The sequence below is a fragment of the Marmota marmota genome, unplaced genomic scaffold (assembly GCF_001458135.2).
Source record: "Marmota marmota marmota unplaced genomic scaffold, marMar, whole genome shotgun sequence".
NCBI lineage: Eukaryota > Metazoa > Chordata > Mammalia > Rodentia > Sciuridae > Marmota > Marmota marmota.
The window spans coordinates 8264076-8290857 of record NW_026000016.1 but is presented as its reverse complement, the minus strand read 5'-3'; the positions used below and the strand labels follow the sequence as shown (position 1 = coordinate 8290857).

General features: G+C 36.4%; 1 pseudogene; it reads right to left on the bottom strand.

The window, feature by feature from the left end:
• Positions 1-2668: 2668 nt before the first annotated feature.
• Positions 2669-3189, bottom strand: LOC107140243 (annotated as a pseudogene).
• Positions 3190-26782: the final 23593 nt, after the last annotated feature.

Genomic DNA, 26782 nt, shown 5'->3' with positions numbered 1-26782 from the left:
TGTTTATTTATTTTGGTACTGTGGATTGAAACCAGGGGCACTTTACCACTGAGCTACAGCCCTAGCTGTTTTTACTTACTTACTTTTTGAGACAGAATTTTGCTAAGTTGTTTAGGGCTTCATTTTCTTGTTGAGGCTGGCCTCCAACTTGTATCCTCCCACCTCAGCCTCTCATGTCACTGGGATTACAGGTGTGAGCCATCAAACCTGGCTACCTCTTACTCCATCTTGGCTGGAAGCAGAAGATTTCAAAGGGTGACATCAGAGATACACATTCACAGTAAAGGTCTATGATCCAATTCAAGTGAAATTTATGGAATTTCATGAAACAGGAGTCATGGATAATTTTTTCTCCACAATGGTATCAGCTTTTTTATCTTCTATTTTTTTGGGGAAGAATTTTCCTTCCCCATTGAAGTACACTGGCACTATTGAAAACTCTCTTTACCGTTTATGTGTTAATGTATTTTTGAACAGTCTATTTTGTTCACTTTTTGTCTATTGTGCAATATTATATGATCTTAACTATTGTAACTTTATGATAAGTCTGAAACCCTCTGAGGTATGTTCTTGGAATACCTCATTTTCCAAGATTGCTTTGGCTATTCTAGATCTTCAAATCTTTGTATCTGCATATAAATCTCAAAATTCTAAGAAATCAAGAAGCTAATACTTTTGATTCATTTAGTTACTATCATATCCATTGATTAAGCCTTGCACCTTGGATGCATGTACTAGACTAAAATTGTTCCTTTTCTACATATGGCAGTGAAAAGTAATTAAGAAAACTAAAGATCTGATTCTCTTTGTGTGAATTTAACTCAAAGATCACATTGTTAATCCAAGGAACCCTCCCACACATTTTAAGTAATCTTAATCTATAGTTTATAATCTGGCACCAGAGCAAATAAGAGTTTTAAAATAAATCACTCCTGGATGCTAACACACAATAAGAGGGAGCAGGGAAGAATAACAGTTAATCGGATTGGACAATGGGGGAACAAACAGAAGGGGTGGATGGGAATAGGAAAGAGAGTAGAATGAATCACGTTTAACTTTCCTATGTTCATATATGAATACACAATCAGGTTAACTCCACATCATGTACAACCACTAGAATGGGAAGTTATATTCCATGTATGTGTAATATGCTGAAATATACTCTACTATCATGTATATTTAAAAATAACAATTAAAAACATTAAAAAAATAAATGATTCCCTCTGCCCTGGTCTCTAAACAAGAATTTATTATGGTAATTACCAACAACTCATTTTCACTCCGTCTCACAATACACAATATTAACAAACATTAAATAAAGAACCATTATCACAAACTTACAGCTTTAAAAACTAGATGCATCCAAGCATCGTCTGCTGTTGTTTTTGAAATTGGATTTAAATCTAGAAGTTTATCCAGCAGGTCGTAAGCTTTATGGGGTACCTCATCTCTGCCTTCTAAATTGGTCACATACTCATTAAAATGATTCCCACAGCCATTACTGACCACTTTCTATATTGAATTACCTGAGTGCTGTGCCCGAAATGCTTGTATGATGTAAGAAGTTTTCTAGTCTGTCTTCTCTGAAAAAGTCGGGTCATAAGTACTCCCTTGTATGTCACTTGTTAATTTGGGATTTGTTAGAATCCAGACCCCTGATGGGCTGGGGATGTGGCTCAAGCGGTAGCAAGCTCGCCTGGCATGCGTGCGGCCCGGGTTCGATCCTCAGCCCCACATACAAACAAAGATGTTGTGTCCGCTGAAAACTAAAAAATAATAAATATTAAAATTAAAAAAAAAAAGAATACAGACCGCTGAGTCTCTCACAGAGTTTTCTCAAGTCTTGTGCTAAGACTTCTTTGCTACTCGACATCAATATGCCAAAAGTTTTAGCAGCCTAAATAGTTTCCCTGGACCTCTGAATTGTCAAAATTTGAGCCAACGCACTTAAAAGGATTATTTGCTTTATAAAATGGAAAACATCCATTAAGCAGAGAATTCTTTCTCTGACACCTGCAGACCACAGATTGATTGCTGTAGTTTGACTGGGACCCTTCATCAAGACCTCTGGTGCTCTGAACCCTTAGAGTACCTGCTCTTGGGGCAACATGCTGATACCTCAAAATGCAAATATTGAAAACTTTATCTGTTGCATAGCAGTCACAATGGAGGCCAGCCAGGTAAGAACTGACAGTTTTCTTTGTCATACTAATATTCATAATTTTTGTAGAAATGGCCTTCTTTTTGTTACTGATTTTCTTGATCTTACACACACAGTCTTCGACTGCTTTGACCAGTAAGGGCTCTCATGTGAAATGGAGCTGTGTATCTTGAAATTTCTTTCTTCAGAAACAGGTGCTGGACAGGAAGGCCTACAGAATGTTCCTTTGCTTATTAATTTGAATTTGTGGAGGGTCTTTTAACAGAAATTTTTGTGATCGAGTGTTGATCCAGCTCCTTAGGTGCTGGGCCACTCAACGATATCTTTTTTTTTTTTTTTTTTGTGGTGCTGGGGATTGAACCTAGGGTCTTGTGCATGCAAGGTCAACGAAATCTTGTTTCCAGGGGTTACATAAGATTTGTTTTGTGAACAACTTTCCTGCTGAGCTTCAGAGTAGACAAATTGAGTGCTTTGGTCCAAACCAAGGTGTCTACAGAGGTGTCTTTCTCAGGCACTTATTATATATATATATATATCACTGGGCTTAGAGCCACAATGAACAATAATAAACCAATGAATTTGTTTCAAAGCTCTGAACATATTTAACATATATTCTCACATTCCAGAAAAGAAAGAGAATTCAAAATGTCTGAAAAGGACTCATGCACCAGATAGATATAGCAAGAACCACATTTTTCTTAAAGCGATATTTAACTCTGATGACATTTTCTTGCCTCCCAGCCATCAGCTGCAATTTTTAAAGGATGACTTATGGAAATTAAGTGTTTGAGAGCAATTTTCTCTTCAGGTCCTACTTGTAACTGTGTTGTGGCCAAATAAACAGAGCTGAAAGAGTCTTCTCCAATTTTTTCTTTAATTTTAAACACATTGCCAAGCTTCATAGAGCTTCTCAACATTTTTTTCTTTTTTAAGTATTGGAAATTTTAAATTTGGCTCATACTTTTTTGAAGAGTCATCAGCCTGAAATCAGCCATGCAGGGCGAGGAAAAAGCCATTGGCTCCTCCATCTGAATTCTCAAAGATGACTTCCTAACAAAATAACTGGAATGCAAAACATCAACTAAGAGGTCATGTCCACAGGGAGAACAAAGCTGCATATGTTCCAATCCTCAAAGCAAGGGAAACTGTGGTCATATTTAAGGAATTCCATTTCTTTTACTTTCACCTTCCAGAAATACCAGCAGAGGACGGAAGGGAGAATTTCTCAGTCACCAGAGCCTCAGCAGCAGCTGGTGGAAAGGGGTAGGGGTTGAGGACAGACTAGGAGCAGGCCTGCGCACAAGCCTGGTGGAAAGTGGGGAGGGGGCAGGAGGAGGAGGGAGGTTTGATCTGGGGAAGGAAAAGGAAGCATCAGGAGGCTTGTCCAAGGCCTTGTGAAAATAGGTGAACTGATAGGGCACTGGCCACCAGGGCCCTTTCCCTGCTGAGGAAGAGAAGGAGAAGGACCTTCCTCTTTTAGACCCAAGGCTGAACCTAGAGTGTGTTTTAAACTAATAATCTTCAAAAAAATTATATATATATATATATAAATAAAATTTTTGTAGAAATGGCCTTCTTTTTGTTACTGATTTTCTTGATTTTACACACACAGTCTTCGACTGCTTTGACCAGTAAGGGCTCTCATGTGAAATGGAGCTGTGTATCTTGAAATTTCTTTCAAAAAAAAAAAATATATATATATATCCCATTTTTTGAAATGGGATCTTGCTGTGTTGACCAGGCAGGTCTTGAACTTGTGGACTTGTGGACACAATTGATCTTCCCACCTCAACCTCCCAAGTAGCTAGAACTATAGGCATGTACCACTGTGACCAACTTAATAACCTTCAATTGAAAAAAAAGTTAATTCACAAAATTCATTAATTTTGGTTAATATAAACCAAAGATTGCCACAACACAGCAACTGAGAGAAACTGCAGTGTTGTTAGTATGGAATTCTGGAAAGGAAATGCTTCCTGAAGTTTACATTCAGAAACCATAAAATTTTATAGTTGGAGGACATGTAAATAAGTACCTATTTTAGTCCCATTATCTATTTATAATAGAAGTAAAGCCAAGAAAGTTTATATGGTTCCTTCAAAACTCCTAAGTGGCATCATCTAGCATTTCATGGCACTAAAAGAGATGACACAAGTCCATAATGTTGGATAAGATAAATTACCAAATAAGTTCAACAAATTAATCAGATAAATTAAAAGTATGACATTGGCAAAGTCATTTGATGCTTTCAGGGGCGATGAGAAGTCATTTACTTTAAGCTTTAAGGAACTCTCTAGATGTTTGTGTCCCTTTAAGACTCGAGGTACCTCAAACTGGGCTTTCAATTTTGGAGTCAAATACCAAATTTTTTTGCTGAGGGTTTATGCTACTTCTGTGATTAAGAAAAACAAACAAACAAACACAAGTTTTGCCAAAACTTACCAAACTTTATAAATCAACATAATGTAAACAGCTGTCTCAGTAGAAACATTTGAGTGGTGATAAAAAATCATGAAAGTGTATATATTTCCTGTCCAAAATATTTAAGGTGGTCATGTTGGATTTATAAGTTCCAATCATTTGAGTAAAACAGATCACTTGGCACACAGCCGCGCAATGAGTGGATTTGTTTTCCTGGGAATATTTGTTGCATCTCTCAAACCTAGATACATTTTTATATCTCTTCTCATTCATGGCTTCCTTCCCATTATATTCCCATTTTATTGTTTAAATAAATGCAATTTATCCTTAGGTCAAGAGTTTATTTCATTTTTTTTAAAGCACCTTCCTTTATGCTTCTCTTGGTTCAGAAGGTCACATAGTATAGGCCTCCTTTAGTTTCCCAGTTCATATGCCATTGGAAGACTGACAGAAAAACTCAACATGTTAAGTAACAAAGATTTTGAGAATATTTCCTTGAACTCCTGTTATTTAGATCAGCAGAAATAATCTATGTCTAGATACAATTTCAAACTTGGATTGTTGAGGGATTCAATAACAAAGAGACATAGCACCAGGGCATTCAACAGGAAGCAGTGTTTATTTCTTGCCTGAATAGAGCTCAGCACACTCACATCCAAAAACGGGAGCTCATGAATGCAGCAGCGCTTTGCCTTTTATAGCCCCTGCTGGGCCCCTTCTTCCCTCCACCTGCTACACACTAGCCCCTTTGTCTCCCCTATATGGAAAATTATATTTTTGCAGGTTTTCCTATACCACAAATTCATAAGAGGGTGTGGCAGAGCTATGCAGGTGCACTGGGGGTTGGGGGTGGTGGTATTAATGGGGTTGTGCTTGAATACTTCAGTACTCGCTGTGCCATGTTGCATTTAGTTGCATATGTGCCCATAGGCGCTGTCAATGCCACCTTGTCTTTGTTTGAAGAGGGCTCCTGCCACTGGATAACACCATTTTATATAAGAAGAAAATCAGAATATAATTGATAAAGAGAAAAACCAAGATTAGCAGAAAGTAAATGTCTATCTCTTTTGGAAAGTCACCCTTTTTGTCCTCCAAAGCCAGGAATGCTGTTTGTAAAATGCCACTCTCATTCTTTAACCTTTGCTTAATTCACTCTAAGTCTTTCTTTAGTCTTCCTTTTGATATTCTGTTACTATCTGGTGGAGAAATCACATTTTATAACTCAGGTTCCATACTTTTATAGTTATAAGAAGAACAGTTATCATAAATGGCTTCTGGAACAAGTCCTGTATTTGTTTTCTTATAAGTAGCTGTTATCGTTTTATTTGAGTCATGTGCTTCATTTCTTTTTTTTTATTTAATTGATTTTATTTTTTAAAATACATGACAGTGGAATGCATTACAATTCTTATTACACATATATACCACATTTTTTCATATCTCTGTTTGTATATAAAGTAGGTTGACACCCAATTCGTGTCCTCATACATCTACTTTGGATAATGATGTCCATCACATTCTACCATCCTTGCTGATCCCCTGCCTCCTCCTTTTCCCTCCCACCCCTCAGCCCTATCTATAATTCATTTATTCCTCCTATGCTCCCCCTCCCTACCCCACTATGAGTCAGCCTCCTTATATCAGAGAACACATTTGGCATTTGTTTTTTTGGGGGGATTGGCTGACTTCACTTAGCCTGATCTTCTCCAACACCATCCATTTACCTACAAATGCCATGATTTTATTCTCCTTTATTGCTGAATAAAATTCCATTGTGTATGTATGCCACATTTTTTTTTATCCATTCATCTACTGAAGGGCATCCAAGTTGGCTCCACAGTGTAGCTATTGTGAATTGTGCTGCTATAAACATTGATGTGGCTGTGTCCCTGTAGTATGCTGATTTTAAGTCCTTTGAGTATAGTTCGAGGAGAGGGATAGCTGGGTCTAATGGTGGTTCCATTCTCGGATTTCCAAGGAATCTGCATACTGCTTTCCATATTGGCTATATCAATTTTCAGTCCCACCAGCAATGTATAAGTATACCTTTTCCCCATATCCTTGCCAATACTTATTGTTGTTTTGTGTGTGCTTAGCTTTTTGAGTTCTTTATATACCCTAGAGATTAATGCTCTATCTGACGTGTGAGGGGTAAAAATTTGCTCCCAGGATGTAGGCTCTCTATTCACCTCACAGATTGTTTCTTTTGCTGAGAAAAAACTTTTTAGTTTGATTCCATTTTATTTATTGATTCTTGGTTTTAATTCTTGTGCTATAGGAGTCTCATTAAGGAAGTTGGCACCTAATGCCACATGATGAAGATTAGGGCCTACTTTTTTCTTCTATTAGACGCAGAGACTCTGGTTTAATTCCTAGGTCCTTGATCCATTTTGATTCTTTTTAAGCTACAAATCAAGGCTTTTTGTTTTACTAGACTTAGGTATATGTCCAATATCTCATATAATTAGAGGTATTTTGGTTTATATTTTTCATTTGCATATCAAACTCTTGGTCTTCCTTCATTTCAAATGTAAATACTTAAAGATCCCTTTTTTTGTATTATTATAAAAATTCTCATTGTGTTATAAGAATGTTCAGTTTTTGGTTTTTTATTTTGATATTCTGTTTTATTTTCACATAAATAAAACTTAGAAGATACTGGTTGTCTCAAATACCACAGTGACAGACACTCTAAATGTATTTCCTCCACACAACTAAGTATTTTCTTTTTAAAATTATAGAGTATATCCTTTTGAGTTAAGTGGTGTTTCTTGCTCAGGGCAAACAGTAATTCTGATTTTTTTCCCCCAATTTCATTAAACTTCTGGTTTAACTCACTTGTGATGACTTGTACATTTTTTTCCCATTACAACTTGTCTTGTGTCATCATTTCCTCATGTAAGGAAGACTTGAATAAACAGATACCTCCTCTCTAGCATAAGCTTTCATATCTCGTCATGGAGATAAATTTCGCAGATGTGCAAGTGGAAGATTAATTTGCTTGTTTAGATTTGTCACATTTCTTTTCTGTCAGGACATTTTTTTAAAAAAATCCATTTTTAAATAAATTAAAAAGAAAAAGAAAAATGGACAAAGAAAAATCAGAAAATAATTATAATTTAACTGTTAAACCTCCCAACATGTGCTTAGGTACTCCCAAATCACTGAAGTCTCACTAAGAAATGAAAGATAATTTACTTTAGGCTAAAATAGGAGAAAAAACATGAACCAGCAAATTTAAATTTGCCCCTGTTTTTTAGAACTAAACTTAACTCATTATGTGTTAAATTTACCTAAGATGAATTAGGTCTTTTTTAATATTACAGAGGCTTTCTCAGCTAAAAAGATTTTATTTCATTATATCTTAAATAGTGAGCCTTACAGTACATTTGTTTTTCTAAAGATCAGTAACAAGAGTAGATAAACTTTAAATGCCAAAATCAATAAACACCAATCAGAAATAAAAACAAAGTTCCAAATTTTAGTTCAAATTATGTACTATGATAGTGTCACACATATACAGTAAATGTGTAAAAAATTTTTAATAATGCTTACAATTTTTTAATAATACTTAATACATTGAAATGAAACAAGTAAGAAAGTTGATGTTTATACCTGAACACTGAAGGTCTCATTCTAGAAGTATGACTCTCTTAATCAGCAGTTAGGTTGATTTTATGACCCTGTTCCTTCCCTCAAAATAGACACAGAAGCCAATTGGAGACCACAAGGCAGAATTAAATCTTTTATCTTGGTATTAGTGACTGGCAATATGGAATTACAAATTTTGAGTCAGTAGGAATGATAATCTTTAAGATCAAATCCAACTCGGTGGCCATCTCCATTACATATGTTCATAATTTCAACTACTTGATCATAGACTCAAATTTGGTCTTAATGTTAAACCACAATGCAAAGAAAAGACTGCTGACTCCAATTTTAAATCAAATTAAAGCAAGCTTGTAATTCTGGCCAGGACTGTCATTCCCGAAAAACGCTTGGCTAGAGAACAGTACCCCAGCTCTCTAGGAGCATGGTTTTATAGCACAAAAATTTTCAAAAGGGGGGTGTCTTGAGAGCTTATAGATAACAGGATTTTGACAAGCGTAATACAGAGGCAGATAGTAGACTAATGATCTAAATGGCTCCACATATCAAGTTAGGAAGTAAATTTAGATCTCAACACCAGAATTTATGAGGAGCTGTTGAGGTTTCAGAGAGGGTTGTTATCTGGTCAGGGAAAACCAGAATTTATGAGACACCACTAAGGTTTCAGAGAGGGTTGCTTTCTGATCAGGGAAAGCCTGGCATGGGTGAGTTCAAGGCATGGGCAGCCATTCCAAGCAAGTTTACAAATTGCAGTAATTTATAGTAAAACAAAAATTAACTCTTCACGACTTTGTGATGAGATAGCTCCCAATCTTAACATGGAATTAGTCTGGGTTCATCATTCCCCCTTGTCTTATGTGTCCCTTTCAAATCTTTGATAGGTAGAGGAAAAGCTCTGAAGGAATTTTAATACCTCAGGTAATAGTCCCCAACTTTCTGGAGTCACCCCAAACTGGCCTTATCTGACCTGATTCGATTTACATATCTATATTGACTGTCTATCTATTTCTGGCTTCACTGTGGTAAGAAAAAGGGGCAACGATCATTCTGGCTTCTTTGGAGCTGAGAGGGGGCAGTGTGGGGTTGGGGGCAGCTTTGGAGTTCTGATCAGATTGAAGTCTGGTTGGGGAAGAACAGGTTGTAAAGTCCTGTGCAGATGGGTGCTTCTATGAAAGAGAAACAAAAAACATAAGTACTGAGCAAATATTGCCACCTCTGGAACATGTCAATGAATATCGTGAAGATGACATGAAATTAATATTTTCTCACCTGGAGGTGTGAAGACTGAGAAGCTGTCCCCATAATAAGGCCAGAGTGGACAAGGCCTTTATATAGGAATGTAAATCTTTAACATCTTTAGAGTTATCAGGAATGTAAACACAACATTTAACTTTTAATGTTGCAGATGTCCATCCCCATGAGATGTAGTTAAGCTACTCAATGTTACCTGATCTTGTAAATATTTGCTGCTATGACCTCTCTGTCCAGTAGAGAACCCTTTGTTTCTGTTACTTAGGGCTTGATAATCATACTAGCAAACATCAAGGCTACCTGTGTAGGTTAGGAATATCTGTACACCTTAAATTAACTAAAAACTTCTGACTCTGGCAGTCCCTCTTGATAGTTTCTTTTGATGGTTATCAGGCATTCTTGCCTAATAATCTCTCTTTGTAGTCTACAGTCTTACTTATTTTGGGGGCTAACATAGGTGTTATATTATATAATAAATATATCTTAAGTTATATTTAGCTATTATTATTTATCTTTAAATGCCCAGGAGTGGCTGTGTTTTGGTTTTAGCTGTTTTTGCTAAGTGTTTAAGATGATGTAAGTCAAAATGACTTTTTTTTTTCTATCTATTATTAAGAGTCAGCTGAGTTTCCATGGGAGTCACTCTTGGGGGAACTTGAGAGCAATTACTTAGTTTTTCTAGTGCCATTTGGGCTAGGTTGGGTCCAAGTCTTGCTGACCATGTGGCTTCCCTTAGAAGCACCAGGGATGTTTCCCTTCTCCAATAACCCTCTTCTTTGTGGTGTGTGCATCGATTGGCTTTCTGTTCTTCGGTGGTCTCATTAATCTCCCTGATGGAGAGGTTATGTGGCTCAGAGTTGCAAAGCTCTTTAGAGAAGTTCCCTGTTCTCTGGGTTTAGACTGACTTGGAAGGCAAGAGCCAAATATTTGTTCTTGGTCCCTTTTAATGTAACTTTAATTTTAAGTCTTGATCTTAAACATCTAGCAAAGTCAGTCTCACCAGTCTTAAATTAAGAGTACTGAGCTTTAACTTTAATATTTATAACCTCACATTAATTGGGGTCTGTGCTATCATATCTGTCCTTTAAGTGATGGCTTATTATCTTAAATTAATCCAGGTTGTGTGTTCTTGAAGCAATTCTTCTGTAAAACATTAACAGGCAACATTTAGACAGTTTATAAAGAAAATACAAAATAACATTAACAAAAGTAAAAACATATCTAGTTTGTGTAATAACTACCTTGAGCTTTGATTGAGTTATATTATAACCCCTATTTGAGATCCTTGTAATCTTAAAAAAAAAATCAATCTTTTGAATAGAACTTTAAATGAACTAAAGTCTGGCCTGCTGTGGAGTCATTCTGACATATAGTAAGATGGGAGGAAGAGCCTTATCTAAGATAAGGCGGGGCTCTTTCTAAATCTTTCTAAATCTTAAGTAAAGTATTCTAGTTCTGAAGCTTATTTTTGTTTCTTAAAAATCATTTCATAAAGTTTACATATATAGTTGCTCGAGGTCACATGAATATTAGTTAACAATATGATATTACATTTAAAACACGAACTACCAAAAGGCTGAGAGCTTTCAACATTTTGTGGAAAAGTTGCAAAATGTGTGTGTTCTACAATATTAATCTTTACATAGATTAGGCTCTCATTAACTTAAAAATATATTTAAATTGTACCCCAGTGTAAAAAGTAACAAAACTTTAGATCTTATTGATAACAGGTCCATTTATAGACCATTAAATGGTATAAATCTCTAATAAATATCCAATAAATTTATCATCCTTATAAGCCTAAAATTACCATACAACTTTAGTTTGGAGAACACCAGTTTGATATAATGTTTTTTTTAAAGCTTCTACATTAAAGACTTGTGGAACATATTTAATATACAAATAATAGTAATAGCACCATAATTATATTGATATTTTTATATTAATTAAGTTTAGCTCTTAAGGAAATAACATTTTATAATATTTAAAAATAACAGTTGTTTTTTAACCATAATTGTACAATCCTTAATTACTTTAAGATTACTTGCTCAAAAAACCAAGACTTAATAAATACAATGTTATGGTAAAATCAATGTTTTAAGAAATCCTTGTTTTTTTAACATATAGATTAAACTTTGGTTTATATCAGTATATGAACATTTGACCTTAAGGAAAACTTTAAATAGACTTGACTGATCATTTTACATATATGTGTGTATATATATATTTTTTACAACTCATATAGAATTTTTATAATATGAAAAAATCCTTGTAAATTTTTGAATTTAGGCAAATTACTTCATTTTAATAAAAAGAAATACTCTATGTTGTTTACATTACTCTTAATTGGAACAGTTGAAACTTTTGGGCCTTTGCATATAAAAATCTTTCATAAACCTTTGTATATAGAATTAAATCTGTTCACCATTTCTTAAAAACACAATGTTTAAGTATATAGAATTATGCCTGTTGGGACTTTAAATTTTTAGTAAAGCCTTTTTTTTAGTGATGCAAAGCAACTTTAAACCTTTTTTTTTTCATTTACCAACTTATGAAAACATTAATCATGTTACCCAATGGAATTTAAGGAGTTAAGAGTACTTGATGGTATATTTAACAGTTAGCATTTTAACCTTGTAAATTAATTAGATGTCTAACAAACAAAATTATTCATAAATATGAGTAATCCCATGTCAAATCTACTTTACTTATTTTACCACAATATCAGACAAATATATTGAACAGTATTAGCATTTCTTCCTTGTTGAAGAAATTTCTAGAACCAAGGGATATTAGACATTTTATAGACATCAATATTTTATTAGTTCTTTGATCATCTAGAGAGACTTGTGAGTTAAGTTTAATTTTAAAGACATATTTATTTTCATCTGTTTACCTGATTTAAATTAAACTGTTTTAAATCATGTGAATTAAAGGTATTTGGATCCTTTTTTAAATTTTATGAGTGCTCCTTATATATCTGCCAATTTTTTTGTATCATGTACATGATATATGGACATATGCACAAATAGACATACAACACTGCCGCAGTCTGGCTGGGCACAAAATCACGAGCCACTCAAGCAGGAACAAAGTTTATTTTTTGAAACTGCCGCCAATGTCCGGTGTGCCCAGGAAGATTTTTTCCACCCACGCGGCCTCCTCCCGGACCCCGAGAGAGCTCCTCCCCCGGAACTCCCTCCTACTGTACTTCCCCAACCAATGGGAACTCTCCAGGAGTCCCGTAGCCGGCCTAGGTGAACAGCAGGAGTCCAATATCCATATGAATGCAAATCTTAACATAATCATATCATCTCAATGGCTAGCTGGCGTCACCTTTCGACCAAAAATGCCATGCATCATATACTTGGCTCTTAGCATCTCCCCCCTTCTGTTTAAGTAACAAGCAATCTGGCTAGGGACCGTGCCTGTTAGGTTTGTCCAATTCAACATATGGTTCTTACCCGTCATCGGAAAACTGACTTTTAGGCGTCAGCCTCCTGTCTTAGGTTGATACCACTGCAATTGGATCATACCCGTCACTGACTACCGGTCCAGCATATAGCCATACTTGTGGATAGGCCTATGTACCAGTGGGGGGGTGAGGTTCTTTGCCTCACCTCTGTTGGCCCCCAAATTTGGCCTTGGTGCCGGTGGGGGGGTGAGGTTCTTTACCTCACCTCTGTTGGCCCCCAAAATTAGACCATCACTAGTAGAAGGGAGGAGGATACAGAAATGTCATGACACCAAGTCAATTAACGGCTCCTAGGAAAAATTGCATCACTGGTGACACATCAGCAAAGATACGCTAGCACTACCATAATTCGCTGCATCAACAAATAGATCACAAAGCATACAAGTGATACATAGTCCAGGCAAGTTCTGTAAGCAGTTCAAAGCAGAGGAATCTATCAATATGTCCATATCCTCCCAAAATAAAGCATACAAGTGATACATAGTCCAGGCAAGTTTTGTAAGCAGTTCAAAGCAGAGGAATCTATCAATATGTCCATATCCTTCCAAAATAAATCGACTCATTGATTGAGCATTACTTGTTGAGTTATAAATCATTGATGTATCAGTTTACACGGTTTGTTGTGATAACTCTCGAAGAAGTTGTAGTTTGGTTTTATCTTTGTCTTCACCGGCACTGGGATGAAAATAGGAATTTTGACAATGATGCTAAAAAAAAAATATGTAACATTTCAACAGGTACTAAGAAAACAATATTTAGAACAATTTACATTATCCTGAACAGAATTATTAAATATAATGAAAAGGAAAGGTGAAAGTAAACAAACAGATCTGTTAACCTTCTATTTGTTCATATATTAAAACAATCCTCAACAGCTGTTTACCCAAATTAAATTAAACTATTAAAATCACGTGAATAAAAAAAAAAAATTTTTTGGATCCATGTGCATGAGCGCTCCTCATATGTGATATATGGACATACGCACATACAGACATACAACACAAAACAGAAGTGTGCACACGTAACATATAACACATAAGACAATAGTAAAGGCCTTGTAGCTTTACCTAGGTGAAATCTCCATTGCAATGTTCAAAAACTCCACAGTCAAAAAATAAAACTGATCAGAAAAAACATTAACCTAGGTCTGTATGAGCTCAAAAATAAAATAGAACTTTATGATGTGGGAAAAAGCAATAATAAAATAGATATTGAAAAAAGCATCCTGGTTAATCACTGTCGCAGATGTAAGAATAGCCAAGCTGGAGATCTGGATATCAGCTGTTATGGATTTGAGTCGAATCATTTTCCTTTTGGTCTGTAGAAATTGTTTTAGTTAATCTCTCTGGAATCCAAATCGGCTGCTGTTCTTCCTGTGGAAAAACACAAACAGAGCCCCGACTCCAGACTATCACTGGGTCAGGACCTTTCCATTGTCCTGTTAGAATATCTTTCCAAAGTACCTTAGGCTTATGTACATTTTTTGGATACAAATGTCTTTCCGCAGCACTAAGCCCTGATGAATCCAAATTTAAAAAGTTTAGAGTAAAAAGGGTTATTTTAAGTTTATCTTTGGGGGATATATACCCCTTTCCAATTCCCTCCTTTTGTTTTAATAAGTACATTTTAATAGTTTGATGAGCTCTTTCAACTATGCCTTGTCCTTGTGGATTGTATGGAATTCCTGTTATGTGAGTAATGCCAAATGATGAGCAAAATTGTTTAAAAGAGGTGGACGTATAACCAGGACCATTATCGGTTTTTAACTGTTTTGGAACGCCCACAGTGGCAAAATTTTGTAAGCAATGAGCTATAACATCTTTAGTTTTTTCTCCGGCATGAAGGGAGCCCATCAGAAATCCGGAAGAAGTATCAACTGTAACATGTAAATATTTTAATTTTCCAAATTCTGGCAAGTGTGTGACGTCCATCTGCCAAATATGGTTAGGTATCAGTCCTCTAGGATTGACTCCAAGATTAACTTGTGGTAAAAATGTCACACAATTTTGACATTGTTTTATTATATGTCGGGCTTGTTCTTTAGTTATTTTAAAACGCTTTTGTAAAGTATTAGCATTGACATGGAACCTTTTATGAAAATTTATAGCTTCTTCTATTGTGGAGAAAATATGTATGTCATGTGTAGATTTATCTGCTAAATCATTGCCCAAACTAAGGGCTCCAGGCAATCCTGTATGTGCCCTGATATGTCCTATAAAGAATGGATCTTTTCTGTCCCAGATTAGACTTTGTATAGTGGAAAACAAAGAGAAAACAGTAGAAGAAGGGGAAATCCTACCAGCATCTTCAAGGGATACTATAGCATTAACTACATACTGACTATCAGAAAATAAATTAAATACAGAATCTTTAAACATCATAAAAGCTTGTAATACTGCATTAAGCTCTACCTTTTGAGCTGATTGTTTGGGTACTAAAAATGTAAAAGTTTGATCAGGGGTAACTACTGCTGCTGTACCATTATTTGACCCATCAGTGAATATATTTGGAGCATTCATGATAGGGGTTTTTTTTGTCATCTTTGGAAAAACTACAGGATGTTTAGACCAAAAAGACAACAAAGGATTAGACGGTAAGTGATTATCAAATGAAACATTAGATTTACACATGATTATTGCCCAAGTATTTAACTCATTAGCTAACTCATCAATTTGATCTATAGTATATGGAGTAATAATTTTATTGGGAGAAATCCCAAACACTCCCTTGGCTGCTTTTATTCCTTTGAGTATTAATTGTCCTACAGCCTCAGGATACCTAGTAAGAATAGTGTTAGGAGAATAAGATAAATGTATCCACAATAATGGACCTTCTTGCCAGAATACTCCTGTAGGAATATTTTTTGTTGGCAGTACAATAAATAATAAAGGCAAACTTATATCAATTCTATCCAAATGCATATTTTCCATATATGTTTCAATGATTTTTAATGCCTTTCTTGCTTCAGGCGTCAACATGCGGGGTGAATTTGGATCTGATGGACCTTTTAGAATATCAAATAAAGGTCCCAACTCTCCTGTTGGTATGCCTAGATAAGGCCTTATCCAATTTATGTCTCCTAATAACTTTTGAAAGTCGTTAAGTGATTTGAGTTGATCTACTCGTATTTGAATTTTGGGTGGACGGACCATGGTTGAGGATAATAAAACCCCTAAATAATTAATTGGAAGATTTAATTGTACTTTATCTATTGCTATCTCTAGATTATAATTTTTTAATAAATTTGTAAGTGTGGCATAACATTCTAGCAATGTGTTTTTATCTTTATGTGCCAATAACACATCATCCATATAGTGAAATATTTGTAGTTCAGGATTTTGATTTCTAAGTGGCTGGATTGCTTTGTTAACATAAATTTGACACATAGTTGGACTATTAGCCATCCCTTGAGGGAGTACTTTCCATTCATATCTCTGATCAGGACCTTCATGATTTAGTGCAGGGATAGTAAATGCAAAATGTGGACTATCCTCGGGATGAATTGGAATTGAAAAAAAACAATCTTTAATATCTATAGCTAAAACATACCAGGTTTTTGGTAAAGCAGACAATTGGGGAATCCCTGATTGAGCAGGTCCCATAATAACCATCTCATTATTAATGGCTCTTAAATCTTGCAATAATCTCCATTTACCAGATTTCTTTTTAATGACAAAAATGGGAGTATTATGGGGAGATACGGAAGGTTGTATATGTCCCTCCGCTAATTGTTGTTTGACCAGGTCATGGGCTATTTGTATCTTTTCTTTAGTCAGGGGCCACTGAGGAACCCACACTGGTCTTTCTGATTTCCAAGTAATTTTGATTGTCTCAGTGGCCCTTTCTGAAAACCCAATCCATGTCTATTTGTTTCTTGATCTATTTGAATTGGTGCTGTCATACCTTGTTCTTGTTCTCTTAATCTTTCTTCTTTCCTAAAGCCTTGTCTAGCCCTAGTAGTGGGCGCATTAGGATTGATGTTATTTGTTAATGTCAAACCTAATTGATCTAGGACATCTCGTCCCCATAAATTTATAGGAAGATGATCCAATACATAGGGCTGTATAGTTCCTTCACATCCTTCAGGATCCTTCCAATCTAATACCATTGCACTTCTATGGGGATTAGTTGCCACTCCTAGGCCTCGAAGCGTTTGAGTGGCTTGTTGTAATGGCCAATGTTTCGGCCATTCTTGATGAGATATGATGCTAAGGTCTGCACCTGTATCAAGTAGCCCATTAAAGTCATGTCCTTGAATATTTAGTTTTAGCATTGGGCGAGAATCTAGATTTAAAGACAGCATAGCCCAATCTACACCTGTGGAGCCTAATCCCCTGGAACCTCTTTCTACAGTACGACTGGAAAATTTATCATGTAGGCTGGGTATTATTAATAACTGTGCTATTCTATCTCCTGGTGAAATTACTGATATACCTCTTGGAGAACTAGCTATAATTTTTATTTCACCTTCATAATCGGGATCAATTACCCCAGGACTTATCATAAGTCCTTTTAGTGTTGAAGAACTGCGTCCCAATAATAAGCCTACTGTTCCTTGGGGAAGAGGTCCTTTTACTCCTGTGGGAATGATTTGAACTCCCATCTCTGGAGTTAGTACTGCTCTGGCAGAGGCGCAGATGTCCAACCCTGCGCTCCCTCTAGTTTGTCTGATGAGGGATTTAATGGATAATGCGTCCTGGGCACTACCTTGATGGTGTTGCTGGGTTCCTCCACTGCCCCGTATATTTGTGGTTTTGGGCCCCGGAGCATTGGGCCCTCCAGTCCGTTTTTTGGCAATGGAGCCTGATGTCTTTCTCCACGATATCGTGGGTAAACACTTGGTCCTTGTCTGTTTTTTGATAACGGAATACCTTCTATGGTGGTTTGAGAACGGCATTCATTAGCCCAATGTTTCCCTCTACGGCATCGTGGGCAAATACCCGGTATTCTATTCCTTTGATACCTAGCCTTGTTAAACCCTCCTCCTATGGGGCAACTCCTTTTAAAATGTCCTGTTTGATCACAATTATAGCATGTTTTTGGCCTGGCATCTAAAGCCTGTTGTACTGCTGCTAAGACTTGCCCTTGTTCATTAATGTCTCTACATAATTTAATATATGTGTTTAAATCTTCATGTTTCCATGGTCTGATGACCTCTCTGCAGCAACGATTTGCTTGGTCATAAGCCAGTTGTTTTATAAATGGCATTGCCTGTTCTGTATCTCCAAATACTCTAGATGCTGTCTGAATAAGCCTATCTACAAATTCAGCGTAAGGTTCATTAGCTCCTTGTATTACCTTAGATAATTGTCCTTGTAAATCTCCATGCCCCTGTAAAGTTTTCCATGCCCTAACTGCATCTACAGCAATTTGTGCGTATACGCCAGGATCATATTCAATTTGTTGCCGTTGACCCTCATAAGGTCCTTTTCCTAATAACATATCTAGATTTCTTTGAGGGTAACCGGCTGCTGCATTTCGCCTAGCTGTCTCCATGCAAAATTCCTCATTGGCAACCTTCCATAACAAATATTGTCCTCCATTTAGCACAGATCGACACATGTTAGCCCAATCTGCTGGCGTCATGTCTAAGTTGGTAATGGATTCGACCATGCTCACAGTGAAGGGTGCTTGCGGCCCGTAGGTTGTTACAGCCTCCTTTAATTGCTTCACTGTTTTGAAATCTAAAGCACGGTGAATTCGTTGCCCTCCTGCCTGCTCAAGTACAGGGCATGCTAATCTTTGGGGTCCTGCCTCAGGATTCCGTCCATCAACTACGGGAGTTGAGGGCCGCTCAGCTGTAGATGGAGCTGTTGGCTGAATTACGCCCTCTGGTGATAGAACGGGGTTAGTAGCAGCCTCCTGTTGTAATTCCCCGCCTGATGGTTGTTTTTCCTCTAAGCTTTCTTTCTTCAAATCTTCCTCTGTCTGACTAGCTTGAGAGACCTTCTCTTTCGCTTGACCTAACATGTTTTCTACCATAGTCTGGACCTCTAACAATTTACTTAACAGTCTTTCGGTTTGTTTTTTACTAGTTTCTAATCTACTATAAAGGTAACGCAACCCAATAAGATAGCATAAAACAAAACCGAAACAGAATGAAACAAAAACCGAACAAAGAATAGTTGTATCAATTTTCTCTTTCTCAGGGCCGAACAACTTCAAACCTTGAGCCAACCATTTTTCCCAGTTTGCCTGAGAAAATTCTAGGGATAGGCAGCTTGAAACAAAAACAAGATAAATCAAAACGAGAACACATTGTTTTTTGAAATGGTCACCCATTTTGTTGCCTTCCCTCAGGGGCGAGCAATTTTACTCACCTCCAAGCTTCAGGCATTCCCCATGCAGGCCGCCAGTTGCCGCAGTCTGGCTGGGCACAAAAATCACGAGCCACTCAAGCAGGAACAAAGTTTATTTTTTGAAACTGCCGCCAATGTCCGGTAGGCGCCCAGGAAGATTTTTTTCCACCCACGCGGCCTCCTCCCGGACCGCCAAGAGAGCTCCTCCCCCGGAACTCCCTCCTACTGTACTTCCCCAACCAATGGGAACTCTCCAGGAGTCCCGTAGCCGGCCTAGGTGAACAGCAGGAGTCCAATATCCATATGAATGCAAATCTTAACATAATCATATCATCTCAATGGCTAGCTGGCGTCACCTTTTGACCAAAAATGCCATGCATCATATACTTGGCTCTTAGCACAACACATAACACAAGTGTGCACACATAACACAATAGCAAAGGCCTTGTAGCTTTTCGCAGATGAAATCTCTATTACAATGTTTAAAAACTCCATAGTTGGATTAAACAAAAGGACTGATTGGAAAAACATTAACCTAGTCTATAGAATCAAAATCATGAGCTCAAAAAATACAGAATCTAAGAAAAAACAAGAGTCCTAGTAAAAATGACCAGCAAGTAATTATTAAAGTATCACATAATTTACTTTTTGGTTTAGTCTAATATAGGTTTAGGTAAAGGGCACTTTTACTTTTTTTTTTTTTTTCCTAGAGTCTGAGACAGGTCTCCTACTTAGCTTCCATTTGCACTTCAATGTAAGTCCTGGCTTAGGTCAGGAAGGAGCTAGAGAAAACTGCTGTTCTGAGCAGAACATGCCTAAGGCATTTTAAACATTTTTTTTTTCCTCTCAGTAATTGAACAGGTTTGGATGTCTAAAATTATGATACCTTACTTTCTACTACCTTTGAAAACAAAGCTACGATGTTAAGTTCCCTACTAAGATAAGCCATTTGCGGTAGAGCAGGTCCATTTTCTTGTGTGGTCATTTCTAGGTTTTGTCTTCTTCTCTCAGTGACAAACAGGATACATCTTGCTCCAGAGGAATTCCTTACTGAATCAGCACCAGAGGACAGAGCGACACTCCACTACTGTCCTGGACAGGAGTATATGTGCATCGCCAGGCACCTCTCTGTCCCCAGAAGAGATCTCTCTTAACCCTATACCAGATGTTATAAGGGTGCCACTTACATATGGAGGCCTCCTCCATCAAATGCTTGCTAATTGTTTTAGTGCGGCAGTTCACTTCAGCAATCTGATAAACTGAAGGCACACCCTGGCGCCTTGGGACGTCTCAAGGTGTGCATCCCTTGGGGTGGCATTCCAGCCTGCAGTCCCAGAGTGAAGGTCCAGCTTCAGAATTTTATGGTCTGATCTCGCTGAGGCCTCCAAATTTTAAACAACAACACAAAGAAAAGACAACTGACTCCAATTTTAAATCAAATTAAAGCAAGCTTATAATTCTGGCCAGCACTGTCTCTCCCAAAAAAACCCTTGGCTAGAGAACAGTACCCCAGCTCTCTAGGAGTGTGGTTTTATAGCATAAAAAGTTGCAGAAGGGGGTGTCTTGAGAACTTACAGATAACAGGATTTTGACAAGCATAATACAAAGGCAGATAGTACGTTAATGATGTAATTGATTCAACATTTCAAGTTAGAAAGTAAATTTAGATCCCAATACCAGAATTTTTGAGGCATTGCTGAGGATTCAGAGAGGGTTGTTATCTGGTAGGGAAAGCCAGGCATGGGTGAGTTCATGGCATGGGCAGGCATTCCAAGCAAGTTTAGAAATTGCAGTAATTTATAGTAAACAGAAATTAACTTTTCATGACTTTGTGACAAGATGGCTCCCAATCTTAAGATGGGACTAGGCTAGGTTTATCACTTAACTTTTTCATGTAAGGAGCTTATACAAATGGAAGCACCAACAATACTCAGAAAAAAAATTGCCTCAATTCCAGGATAATCTTTAGTGAGAAGTTACTATATTTTCTAAAGATACTTTAAAATGTTTTTAAATTAAAATTTAAATTATGATCTGTCGAATATAAAAGGCTAGTCTAAAAGATAATTTCATTTGGCTGAAGCTACTTTTTTTTCCAATTTAAATGATTAATTTAACAAAATTTCTGTGATTTACATTTTATCATTGCATCAACCCCCAAAATAAGAAAATAATTTATGGGCCTGTAGGGCTTTGGAAATTAAATTAATGATTCATACAAATGTACTTTCATATAGTATGAAGTGAACATATTTTAAGAAAGTTCAAGCATATACAAATTTACTCATTCAACCCAAAGTCCATTTGGAAAAAAATGTTTAAATTTATACTGTGCACTATTCTCTACCTCCTAATAGTAATTTTTAAACAATTCAACCTCCTAAATGTGTTGTTCATTATGAATGGTTTTCAAAATAACTGTTACTTTTTTATTTATTTATTTTTAAATATTTATTTATTTATTAGGTGTAAATGGACACAACACAATGCCTTTATTTTTATGTGATGCTGAGGATCGAACCTGGATCCCACCGGTGCTAGGGGAGTGCTCTACCGCTAAAAGCCACAATCCCAGCCCACTTTTTTATAACCTGTAACTATGAACACTCTGTCCTTTATAACTGAAATAGTTTTGGCTAAGTACTAGGTGCTGGTGTTTAAAGAATGTAAATAAAAGGTGTCAGGGATGGTTTCTTTGGAGGCAGTGGTTGAGGTGGGACTTCACATGAGTTTAAGGAGATGGCAAAAAAGGATGAGGGCAGGAAAGGCAGTAACGAGAATAAGAGGAATATGAAATGATGGTGTACTTGTCTGAAAATGGTGAGGAGGACTACACCAGCAGATCAGTAAAGCCAGAAAAGGGCCAGGCAGAGGAAAGGGCTGAAGATGGAGAGATGGGCAGAACTCAGATGTTAATGTTTTAAAAAGTGGTTATGGATAGATAAACTGCTAATAGGTCACTCTGAAGATTGTGAGTAGGATGATTATGAGAGGGGAGTGAATAAATAGAGCAAAATGAATTAGTAGGAGGCAACAGTGCAAAATAAAGAGGATACAGGCCTGAGCAGAGGGGAGATTTCCACAAATACTAAGGATGTAATATTATTGGTGCCTTATCTAAGATGAATTTTGACTAAATGACTAAATATACAAACTGGGGTTCCTGGAGAACTAACCTCCACTTACTACTTGACAAAAGGAATCAAATTAGACAAAAATAAACTGCATGAACTCTTTAAGTTGTTGACATTTACTTGTAGTTTCTCTGTTTCACTGAAGAGTTTATGTTTAGGGAACCCCTTTGTGTGTTTTGTTTTAAATGTCCTGCTTCTTGGATTTACTAAACTCATCAAGAAATAGGATGGGACTGGTGGTGAAACTCAGTGATGTACTCAGTATGAGTAAAGCCATAAGTTCAATCCCCAGCACCAAAGGGGGAAGAAAACAGAAAAAGAAATAAGAGCAAAAAAGTTACTTGTACTGTAAGTAACTTTGGATTTATGGTTTATACTGAGTACTCTAGAAGATAAATTGATAATCTACAAAATAGAGTGTTAATTCTACAGGTAAGAGAGGAAAAATATATACCAGGGTATATGGACGGACCTGAGTGGTGGCTATCCATGGGAAGGGGCTGAGAATTCACCAAGACAAAAGAAAAGAGTTAGGAGAGTTTACTGGAGGAAGATACACTGCATCCTCGCAATGGGAGAATGACAAAGACATCTGCCCTCCAACTCAGAGAGATTTTAGTCTAACATACACTTCTGAATTCTTATTCACCTTCGATGAGCTTTTTACTAGGAGTGATTTATGCTAAGCAAGGGGTGATTGACAGATTCCTGTGCCTTGCCCATAATGCTTATTATGCATGCACCAAATGTTCATTCCCAATTTTTATATTAGATGCATGAGATGCAAGTAATATGTATGAGGTCTTAACTAGAGGAGACTCCCTTCTAGTTTATTACAGGCCAAACTTGGGAGGGGTCCTCTGCACATGTTTTTTGGGATGATTGGGCAATCTTTTTGAAAAGCAGGATCTTGCTGTTTATCTTCGGGCAAGTCAGCTTCTCTGATAACAGCAATGAATAGCAACTGGGCAGGATGAAAGGGAGATTCTGAGGCTCACATCAACTCTGCTAATTGATGTGGAGTGAGTCTTGGGACAAGAATACCTAATCTGTGCTGCCTCACTGAGTAGTTGAAACTAGAGACATGCACCCCATGCCTGGCTAGATTTTCAAACATCATTTTAAAACGAAATACACTCCTTAAAAACCAATATTCCTCGTGAATTTTTTTATTCACTAAAAGTAAGTGCTAGGCTATGTGGAAACAGCTGAGGAGATACTATATAGCAAATTCTCAATGATTCCCATTAATATTGGGAAAGTCAATTCTATACAAAATTATAGAAATTACAAAAAGTAATTTAATATTTGGTTTTGGAAGGTACTCTTTAAAGTGACATTACATGTAATTGTAACAAATACTTGTGAATTCGGAATAGCACAAATAAAGCAAAGAAACCATGTTCTGTCTGATAAGACAATGTTTCAATCTCTAACCATATTTCCCATTTAGTCCAAAGTTCTAAATATCCTTGTACCCACTTTCAAGTGTATGCTAAATACTAGCCTAAAAAAAAGTTACTCTTTCTCCTGGTTCTTTATATTATTTATTTGTTGCTTTGGTTAGAGGAAGAATACAAATCCCTTGTTAAAAGGTATTCTGTTTAGTTGTTGGTTGCATACTCAGAGTAAAATACAAAGCAAATTTTGCCAGAAAGTGATTTTTGAAAAATCACAACTATGCAATTGTGAAACTTTGTAGAGGTACTCAAGAGTTGAATCCTCTGTGCTTCTTTATCACCTGCTTTTCTCTTCTTTGTTTTCTTTTTGCTGTTGATAGGTGACAGACGACCCGAGTGTGGGAATATGAGGTTAGGAGGATGGTTCTGCCAACTGGGCCTACTATGCTTTCTTTTCAATTTGCCTGAGGCCATTCTGGCCCCACCTGGCTCACGTCAATAGGATATGCTATATTAATCAGCAAATAACATGTTATGTGCTGGAGAAACCCGGCCAAGGACTCCTGTCTGTCAATAAGAAGAGCACAGTCTGCTTTGAAGGGGGAACTTTTGTGACCTTTATACAGATGGGATTCCAGGACTCAGGGAGACAGAATAATTAGAAGAAAGGCCTTCACAACCATAAAATCTAAGAACAAGTTCCAACTGGAACCAGTCAGCATAGGCCAAGGTGACACAGAGTTGCCTGGAATCTTTAGCATGTCATTATGGTAGTAAAATCTCCCCTCCATGGGGTAAGACCACGAGGTAAGGGAACTTGAAAGTCTGATGCAGTTATGCTGTCAATCAAAAGTCAAGAGGTGGACCTGGGCAGGACTCTCTGAAAACTTCCCTGAGACCATCAATAAAACAAGGGTAGTACGTTTCTCTCCTCTCTGAGGACTTTCTTTCTCCATTTCTTAAAATGTATACCTGTGACTCTAAGAAACAAGTTTGAAATGCTTCTGGCATCACAAAGAGCTAATGAGTGAGGACCTTTGCAGTTGCTCCCACTCACAGATGGCCTGGCTCTGTAACACCATGATTCACAAAAGCCACGAAGAGAATTTTTCCCTATTAGAAACACAGCCCCAATATATTTTTTTCTTTATCTATTTAGAGCATCTTTCTAAATTCTGTGGTGACTGAGTTTTGATAGCTGATTGTTTAACAAATGGATACTTATCACCAAATTTCAATTTCCTGGATCTTTAAAAAGTCTTATTACTGAGGGTCAAGATAGTAGAATTCCATCTGAAAAAACTCTGAAAATGAAGTTTTCACCTATCAGAATGTAAATAATGATACAAATGTCACTTAACTTGTATAAACTCTTTCTTTGGAGAAGTAGTCCCACATTCTCCTCTGCTCCACAAACACATTGCTCTTTCATGACTGATTGTTTCTTGTATGTGTTCTATTCTTGCCATTAACTCAAATAAGTTTAATTACCTACCCACCATCTCTTGATTTTTCTGTTTTTATTTATTAATGTTTGATTCACTCAGTAATCATTACATATTTTGTTTTCTGAAAGAGCCCTATTTATTATTAAGATTCTTCAGGGACTTGCAGTTTTGTATTAAGTAAATTTTATGTCTAATTATGGGAAATGTAAATATGCATGACAGTATTGCTTGTGCATTCTAAAGATATGGACTTTAAAGAATATGCCCCTTTAAAATAATTGAAAAACTGTCATAATTACAATAATATGATCTATTTTTCAGTGCCCTATATGTTCAGAATTCACATTTTTAAACTTGGATAAAAAGAATAAATTTATATGAAGAAAGAGCCTTAAGTGACCTAATTATTCCCATGTGAAAATAGAATAATTCTGTGTCCATTTAATCCAAAGAGTCCAGAGTACCAGGAGATAAGAAGTTAATATGCAACAAAGATATTTTTCTCCATAAGCAAAATTGCCCTATTTAAAGTTTTTAAGAAAAATGAAAGAATAAAGAAAGAAATATAAAATGAAACTTGAAAAGTCATTTAATGATTAAGGGCCCCTTTATCATTTGACATCCATGAATCTTATATATGACTGGAGGTTCTAAATTGTAATCTGAGAATGCCTGTAGTTCAAGATCTGTTCAAATCATCCAAGAAGTCAAATAATGCTAAATGTTAATTACAATTTTCATTCTCATCCTCTTATACAGTGGAGTGTTTTAGGGAATTGATGTGTCATGTCATAGTTTAAATGATTAATGGGTCATAGCTCTAGTGGTCATTGGAATGTATGATTCTGCATACTTGTATTTTTTTTTGTTTATATAATTTTTTTCAACTTTATTTTTCCCTGTGTGGATAAATTGATTTTTGTTAAACATGATTCAGAACTATCCATCTCAAGAGAAAATCTCCCCTTATTTAATAGATTCTGAATTAGCAAAACTCTTGAAGTATGCTTGGATTTTGAATCTTTCAGTCTTGATTTCTAATAAATTTTAATTAATAGATCAAACCACTTAAACAAAAGCTTTTTAGAATCTGTAATAAGTTTTAATATTTGAAGAATCCTAGAACAAAAAAAAATTGGAATCACTGTTTTGAAGAACAAAGTCTACCAAATAGTTATTAAGGAATGATTAATTACTCTGTTTTAATAATCAAAGATTATCACTAGACATCATACACACACACAAACACACACACATAGTCTGCTAATCAGAACATCTGATTGACTTTAGATAAATCAGTGTAACAATAATAAAATGAAATAATTCAGGTTAAAACAATTGACATCTTATCAAGTAAAGCTTTACGTAGACATCAGAATTCAAATAAAAATTTTCATTTTTTTAAAAGAGAGAGAGTGAGAGAATTTTTTTAATATTTATTTTTTAGTTTTCGGTGGACACAACATCTTTATTTGTATGTGGTGCTGAGGATCGAACCCAGCGCCCCGTGCATGCCAGGCGAGCATGCTACCACTTGAGCCACATCCCCAGCCCTAAAAATTTTCATTTCTAAGAGATGGGATC